At 38.5% G+C, this 8,690-nt stretch overlaps 1 non-coding gene across 1 annotated transcript; it reads left to right on the top strand.

Moving 5' to 3' along the window:
* The first annotated feature begins 7,291 nt into the window (after positions 1-7,291).
* On the top strand, positions 7,292-7,456 carry LOC118572052. Its single transcript, XR_004943432.1, has one exon. It is a non-coding gene; the product is annotated as a U1 spliceosomal RNA (small nuclear RNA).
* Positions 7,457-8,690: the final 1,234 nt, after the last annotated feature.

Here is an 8,690-nt window from a genome sequence, read left to right as displayed (position 1 = left end):
GTCACCGACAGGCTGGGACACAGGAAACCATCCAGCTACACAATAAAGCTACTATTATCCAATCAGTAGATCAAAAAGGAAAGAGCCTTTTTTAAATGCTAACAACTCTCTGCAGCACTGAGTACCACCTGTGAGAAACTGTTGATATTTCTGATTCATACATAATTGACAGGTGTATAACAAGATTCATCAAAATAGTATCTCAAATGGCCAACACAGTGGATGAATTTCTTAGTACAATTACTTAACATTTTTATAATATGTAACACTCTGACCATATGCTTTAGAGATGATAGATAAACTCTAGTCTAGCTAAGCACACATCAAAATTTGTTTTTCTTTTAGATGTCCATAAAACTGTGTTCAAATATATTAATCAATACACACTACACACACACACACACACACACACACACACATACACACACACACACAAATGAAAATATGAGTTGCCTTCTATTGGCTAACATTCACTTTACCCACTGCCTCCCCTGGATGTGCAGAATATAACTTGCTTTTGAAATCTTTTGTCTTCCTAAAATGCTTATTTGCAGTTAAAGCTTTCTACCTGAAAATATGGACCAGGATTATACTCATAGAGCCCTGAAGATATATTATTATTATTATTATTATTATTATTATTATTATTATTATTACTCAATTTCATGGAGACACCAAATTAACTTCTTAATTCATTAAGCTCCTCCTCACTGACACAAGATTGTGAGCAAGCACTGAATGAGGCAAATTATTAAGTATCCAAAGATGTACTTCCATACATCTTTAATCATGGGACTCAAATACACAACAGAATGATTAAAATAAGATTTTCTTTCTGTGAGATGGGATCATTTATGAATCTACCGGTTTAAGCAGGAACATGGGAAAATGAAGCATTGGTCACTTGTCCCTGGGATTCCTGCAAAGAAATAAGAGTGTCTGAATAAATGCTGAAATTATTTTTTAAGGTAAATGAATTAGTCATTGTTCATAACACAGTAACTAGCCACATTCCTTCATTGCTCCTCCTGCTCTGACTTCCTTATACAGAAGGTATACAACTCAGACTCTCTTCTTCTTGTTGTACCCAATATGTTGTCATAGTAATCAGTTTCTGCACAAAGAAGATGTAGTTCATTTTTATTGGAGCCTAATGGAACCCAATGACCCCTGAATATGGGCACCTCTCTCTCTGCATTGCTAATTTAAAATATTATGTAATAAATGCTGCCAGTGTATCTATATAATGCACATATATGGATCGTGACCAATAAAATGGCTACAAACCCCTTAGTCGCTATAATTATCCATATCAAGGGTTATAACAAACTTTGACAAGTGTGCTTTTTTTATATCATTTAAAGTTTACTACTCTTTTCGTGGGTAATGAAGACATTCTTCCATGAAGATGAGCACTTACCTTTGTACTTCCCTAGAAAAGTCAGATTATTTGGAATCACAGGGAGTTTCATTTCTTAAAACAAAGGCTTGATCCATGACCTACAAAAACTGCAACATCAATAATATATATTGGAATATATTAATACAGCAGAAATGACATCAGATTTGTACAAGTTTTTCCTACTTAAAACTTTATTGCTTCATTTCCAGTGAAGATAAGGAAGTAATATTTTCAAATTGGAAAAGATAGTTATAAAGGTGCTTGCTGTCCTAGAGGATGCTCCCAGTTCCTATGCTGGAAGATATTGTTTAATGAAGATGGAGACAAGAGGCATAAATAAATCCCTGAATAGCCTTCCAGTGTCTGAGACTGCAGAAGTCAGGGTTTTTAATGCATTGATGCCTGCTTCGGTTGTTCTTAAGAGGCACTCAGAAAGATAAAGAGTCATAGGTTGGGAACACTGTAGTTGACAGTGACCATAAAGAAATTCTTCTTATGGGCTCATCACCTCGGTAAGCCATCTGTGAATGAAGTGTGCTTAAGTTTTCCAGTCATAAGTTTTGATTAGCTTCATTGTTCTCTCAGAAATGTCTCAGAAATGATGCTATCTAGGGCTTTATTTTTTTCCCCTTCCTTTTCACCTTGAGTTCTCATTCTCAGGCTATAATTATATACAAAGGGTAGAGTTTTATTCAGGATAAGAAGTAAAATAAAATGCATGGATGGGGTGTTTTGTATAATTAATCAAGTGAAAAGATAAACTGGAGAAAAAGAACATGTTCAGCTGTAGCACTAATCTTAAAAGTTCTTATTAATAAAACCAAACCTGGAGCGAGGTAGTGGAGTGAATGCTGAAAGATCCGAGAAGCAGAACCAGCCACAGCCACCTCACCTCGCCAGTTCCTCAGCTGATCCTGTTTCCTCAAACTGGAAGCCTCTGAGTCCTTATCCAAACAAATCTCAGCTGAACTGCTTCTCAAAAGCCTGAATGTTTAACCAGCCTCGTTCCTGGTTTTCATGCCTTATATACCTTTCTGCTTTCTGCCCTCACTTCCTGGGATTAAAGGCGTGTGTCACCATGCCTGGCTGTTTCCAATGTGGCCTTGAACTCACAGAGAGATCCAGACAGATTTCTGTCTCTGGAATGCTAGGATTAAAGGCATGAATGCCTTCATTTTCTAGCCTCTGTATCTAGTGGCTGTTCTGTTCTCTGACCCCAGATAAGTTTATTCGGGTGCACAATATTTTAGGGAACACAATCCTACCACAGTCAGCAAATGGTGGGAGGAATATCCACGTGAAGAAGAATGAAATCAGACCCATCTCTATCTAACCCATATGTATCACCTTGCACAGAACTAAAGCCCAAGGAGTCAAAGACCTAAACATGAAACTTGAAACACTGAAGCTGCCTGGGGAAAACCTAGGTGGTAGCCCACACGGTACAGGTATAGGAGAAGACTTTCTGAATAGGATTCCATTTGACCAAGAATTAAGGTTAGCCATTGACCAGTGGGACTTCAGACAATAAGGAGCTTCTGCACAGCTGAGGAAACAATCAAGAAGAGGAAGAGGAAGTTCATGGAATGGGAGAGATTTTTTGCCTGCTAGTCAACCATCTGACCGAGGCTTCATATCTAGAATGTGAAAAGAACTAGGGGGAAAAAAGAGTAAAAAACAAATGACCCATTTGAAAGATAAAAACGGGACTGTTACCTGGACAGAGAGGTCTTCAAAAGAAGAAAAAAAAGGCTACAAAGTATCTCAAAAAGATTTCTTTATTGTCTCTAGCAATTAGGGCAATAAAAATCAAAACACTTTGAGATTTCATCTTCCCCCACTCAGAATGGCAAACATCAACAAAACAGTACACAGCAAATGCTGGGGGGCATGTGAGGAAGGAGGAACCTTCATTCACTGTTCATGGGATTAAAGGCACTCTGGAAATCAGTGTGGAAATTTCTCAAATAACTAAAAATAAATCCACCATATGACCCAGTTATAACATTCCTTGGCATATGCTCAGAGGACTTGACATCTTACTCCATAGATACTTGCTCAGTCATGTTCACTGCTGCCCTGCTCACAGTAGATAGGAAATTGAAACAATCTAAATGTCCTTCAGTCAAGGAATGAATAATGAAAGTGTGGCATATACACACTGTGGAGTACTATTTAGCTGTTAAAAAAAATAAGCCATGGACTCTGCAGGTAAATGGACGGAACTAGAAAAGATCATGTTGAGTGAGGTAACCCAGACCCAGAAAGACAAACACCACATATTCTCTCTCATCAGAGGATCTAGCTCCAAATCTTCAGATGTGAGCACATACTCTGGAGTAAGCACAGGAATAAGGAAAATAAATGGGAGGACTGCTGGGGTAAAAGTGGGTGGGAGACAAAAGAGATGGGGATTGTGGGTACAAGTGATCTAATTTGCGAAATGGGGGAAATGAGGGACTCTAGTTATGGAGCGGGGAGATAAATGCAGAAAACCGAGGGACAATTGTAAAAGTAAGAATGTCTGAAAGAGTAATAAGAAATCATACTATTGCCGGGTGGTGGTGGCACATGCCTTTAATCCCAGCACTTGGGAGGCAGAGGCAGGCAGATCTCTGTGAGTTTGAGGCCAGCCTGGTCTATAAAGCAAGTTCCAGGAAAGGTGCAAAGCTACACAGAGAAACCCTATCTCGGAAAAAGAAGAAGAAGAAGAAGAAGAAGAAGAAGAAGAAGAAGAAGAAGAAGAAGAAGAAGAAGAAGAAGAAGAAGAAGAAGAAGAAGAAAGAAAGAAAGAAAGAAAGAAAGAAAGAAAGAAAGAAAGAAATCATACTATTAACTATATTAACTATTCACTTATAAAATCCTATATACATGTAAGTGTGTATAAATATGCATACACTGTTCAAATACAATTTTCTCATCTGGAATGACAATATCCCCTCCAAACAAGACCATCTAACATGAAACCTAGCACCAGGCATGAAAAGCCCTCTTTTGAGTTCTTGGGTTATCCAAGAGACTCCCAAAACAAGCCCTTGTTTGCCCCCTATTCCTGAAAACACCATGCTCTTCAGAAACAGGGCTCAGAGGCTTCTGAGCTGGAATTAAAGTGCATGCCTGATCCCCGAAAACTAGGTTTTGTTGTACCAGAAGGCACCATGTAGGCTTCCAAAAGAGGGAAGCTACAATCAGTCTTACCCAGCCATGATGTCTATAAAACCACAGCAAAGAGCAGAATGGCAAAATAATCCTCAGCACGCATTAGTGACATGCATACCTTGGCAGTAACCAACAGCTCTCTAAGTGGACTTCAGACTATAGTTGGTTGTTTTTAATTTTTTTTGGCTCTTTTGCTCTCTGGGGGCCCACCACCCAGCTCCCAAATAAATCACCCAGAGTCATTCTTTTTTATGAATGCCCCACCTTAGCCTGGCTTGTTTTTTGCTAGCTTGTCTTAACTTGAATTATCCTGTCTGCCTTTTGCCTCTAGACTTTTATCTTTCTCTTTTCTCTACACCTTTCTTTACTTCTTACTCCAGGGCTTGCTGTGAGCTGAGTGTTTGGCCCCTGGAGTTCTCCTCTCCATCTCTTTTTGCTCCTCCTTTTTATTTTCCAAGATTTCTCCTCCTGTTTATTCTCTCTGCCTGCAAGCTCCACCCGTACTTTCTCTTGCCTCGCTATTGGACATTCCAGCTCTTTATTAGACCAATCAGGTGTTTTAGACAGGCAGAGTAACACAGTTTCATGGAGTTAAACAAACACAACATAAAACAATGCCACACATCTTTGCATCATTAAACAAATGCTCCACAGCATAAACAAATGTAACACATCTTCAACTAGTATTTCACAACATCAGACCTCAATAAGAAGGAAACCATGCATGGTACTTAAAACCCAGACATCTACCCAGGATTACTGAAAACATGGATCTTGGAGAACTTACAACTACCATTTTTCTAAACCAGCAAAATCTCTAACTTGCAGACAAATTTCTAAATGGTCTTATTAAATAAAAAACACAGAGCCAAATATAGGGGTGAAAGCCTTAGGAATCAGGGAAATAGGAAAAGCCACCAGCCAACCTTACCTCACCAACTCTGCAACTTCCAAATGCAAGCTGCTTCCTGTCTGACCTGTGCCTTTATTGCCTTGCCGTTCTGCCCTCTTTTTGGCTATCTTAGCCCAGCTACCTCATTTCCTTGTCACTCCCTGTCTGTACAGACCTCCATGTCTCTATGGTTGGTACTGGGATTAAAGACATGTGTCACCACAGTTGGCTCTGTTCCCTAGTGTGGCCTTGAACACACAGAGATCCTGCCTGCTAAGTGATCAGATTAAGGATATGTGCTACGACTGCCTGACTGCTATATTTACTTTAAAAGGCTTGCTATTTCCTCTAGTCTCCAGGCAAACTTTATTAAAGCACAAATAAAATATTTTTTTAGAAATTTATATACATGCAATAACAATAAAAAGAGGCTATTAATTTAGAGAAAAGTGAGGAGAGATATATAGGAGAGTTTAGAGGGAAGAAAGGGAAATGTGTGTGTGTGTGTGTGTGTGTGTGTGTGTGTGTGTGTGTGTGTGTTTATATATATATAAAACAGTTAACAAGAAATGGGACCATGAATATGAAAGAGAGCAAAAATCAGTATATGGAGGGGCTTGGAGAACGGAAAGGAGAAATGTGTAATTATATTACAATCTCAAAAATGAAAGAAAGGGAGTTTGGTGTGTTTTAAATGTCATATAATTCTATGTACATTTTTAGATGACAGAGGAAGAATTCAAGAGTGTAAGAAATATGACTCATAGGGTAATATCACAGCCCATGCTACAGAACCATGAGGTTCAGCATGACCAGAGCCCACGTGCAAACCAGGCATGCCCTAGTGAGCACTGTGGGCTTGCTGGCCTAAGCCTAGCTCTAGGTTCAACTAAAGATCCTGTCATGGGGGAAAGGCCGAGAGTGATCGAACTAGACATTCACCACCCTCCTCTGCCCTCCACATGTACATGCAAGAACATGTGAACCTGCATATGCATACATTTCCATACATCACACTGTATGCATATATCACGTGTGCACGCGTGTGTGCACGCACACACACACACACACACACACACACACACACACAGAGAGAGAGAAAAAAAAAATAACAGAGAACAAAGTTGTGAATAAACATCCCAACGTTTTAAATGATGTAGATGATCCTTCTCTTATATTGGTGCAGGCAAGAAAATGAAATAGCTTACGCTATTTTACCAACTGGTCATTCAGAAAATCTCTTGAGAGAGATCTTGAAACTCCATTCTTTGTTCCTCTTCTTCTGGGCCTCTAATGTGAGTGATTTACTAAGTCACATGCTGTCCTGGCCAAAAACCCAGAGCAATGTGGCTACTTGAACTTGTACTAGAACCTCAAAACCATGCATTATTTATAAGATAATTGCCTTAGTATTTCCTTGTAGTAACATGAATCTAGATGGTATCATTTCAAAAGCTCAGGCAAAAATAAATCAGTGGGATTATACAATGCTAAAATGCTTCTGCCCAGCAAATGAAATGATTAACAAACAGCCAAACTATAGTATGGTTTAAAAAAAACCCACTCAAGCCATATATTTGGGAGAAAAAAAAAAGATTATCTGAAATATTTCAGGAACTCATGCAACTCAAAAGCAAGAAGAAAATAATCAACGCATATACACATATAAAAACTGAGCAAACAGAGTCAGAAATTACTTTTAAAAGATATTCAAATGACCAAGAAATATATGAAAAGGTCATTAAAGTCACTAATCATCAGGAGAATGCCAATGGAAACATTCATGAGCTATCATCAGTCACATCAAACTTGTCTGAATGTGTTTTATCAAAAAGACATTACTCACCTAGAAGGACAGATACCAGGACCACAAACGTGGTTTTCCCAAAGTAAGACTCATTCATCCATTGCACTCGGGGTTTGATGACCTCTAGGAATTCCTCTAATTCAGGAAAGTCTACTGTGTGATTTTTGGCGGGGGGGGGGGGGTGAGGGGGGCTGCAGACGACGATGACTGCATTTTCACTCTAACTTAATTAACAACATCAACAACAAAAATAGGCTAAGGAAGGGATGGGAAGAAAAGGCGATCTTGCTCAGTGATCATAGGAATGAAAACTAGTGAACTCATTATGGGTACACTCATCATGGGGTGAGAAGCGGGGTTGTGAGGTGGTGTTGAAGTGATCAAAATTCCAGTTAGAAGTTCAAGTGATACATTCTACAACATGATAACTACAGTTTACATCTCTGGTTTATTCCCATGTTCTCATCACAAAAAGTTAATTAACTAGACTGATTTGTTCCTCCTAGAATATCCAAAAGTATAAAAGCATCATGTTGTACATCATACACTGGCACAATTTTGACAATGAAAAAAAGGAAATAAAAAGAAGAAAATTACAATCCTAGCTATAGCCTAAAAGGCATGTAGCCATCCTACAGAATCTTTGCAACCTGGACTATCTGGTAGATGTTGTTTCCTCACAGGCCACGTGGGTACATGGAGAGAGTCCAGTCACAGTAGAGGCATACTGACAGCAATGCAAACTATGAGCCATTGATAGACCTCATACAATCAGATAATTTGAATGTATCCCTTGAAACATGAATTTAAACAATTTGAGACAAAGGTATAAAGGAAACAGAATAGCACTCAACTTTTTATAAATATTCTATATAAAAATACATAATTGTCTTTTAAAAGTTATAATTAGACTTCCTTTATTGCAGTCGTTTTATTTCTGAGATGTTGTTTATAGATCAGATTTTATTTTAAGCACATTAAGGGTACTGGCTATTTAAAGTAACTCCTCATTGAACTTCCTATGGAGTAAAGAATGCTTTTAACATACAAATAGATAATCCCTATCTAATCATTTTTAAAACCTTCATTTCAGAAGATGTTTTCTCAAAGTAGGGTGCAGCTGTGAGGCTGTCAGAAACATCTGTTATTTTGCCTGTGGAACTGCTCATGTCTTCCTTGAGGTACATTCAAAACAGAAATATTGCTGCCCTCATAGGGAGAAAGAGACAGAGAGTTCTTTGCAGTTGCTCAAGTACTGAGAAATAAAGAGAGGCATTATTTCTAAGTTTCCCTCATGATTAGACTCTTCCATTTTCCACAATAAAGCCTCAAAGCAAGCAAAGGCCTCCTAACAAAATAATGGCCTTAATGAATTCAATCACATATTCTCAAGGCCCAAGCCTTATTAATAATCATAAATCATACTCCCT

Source organism: Onychomys torridus, chromosome 21 (genome assembly GCF_903995425.1).
Source record: "Onychomys torridus chromosome 21, mOncTor1.1, whole genome shotgun sequence".
Classification (NCBI taxonomy): domain Eukaryota; kingdom Metazoa; phylum Chordata; class Mammalia; order Rodentia; family Cricetidae; genus Onychomys; species Onychomys torridus.
The sequence above is the reverse complement of the archived record's forward strand: the minus strand, read 5'-3'. Positions and strand labels throughout refer to the sequence as shown.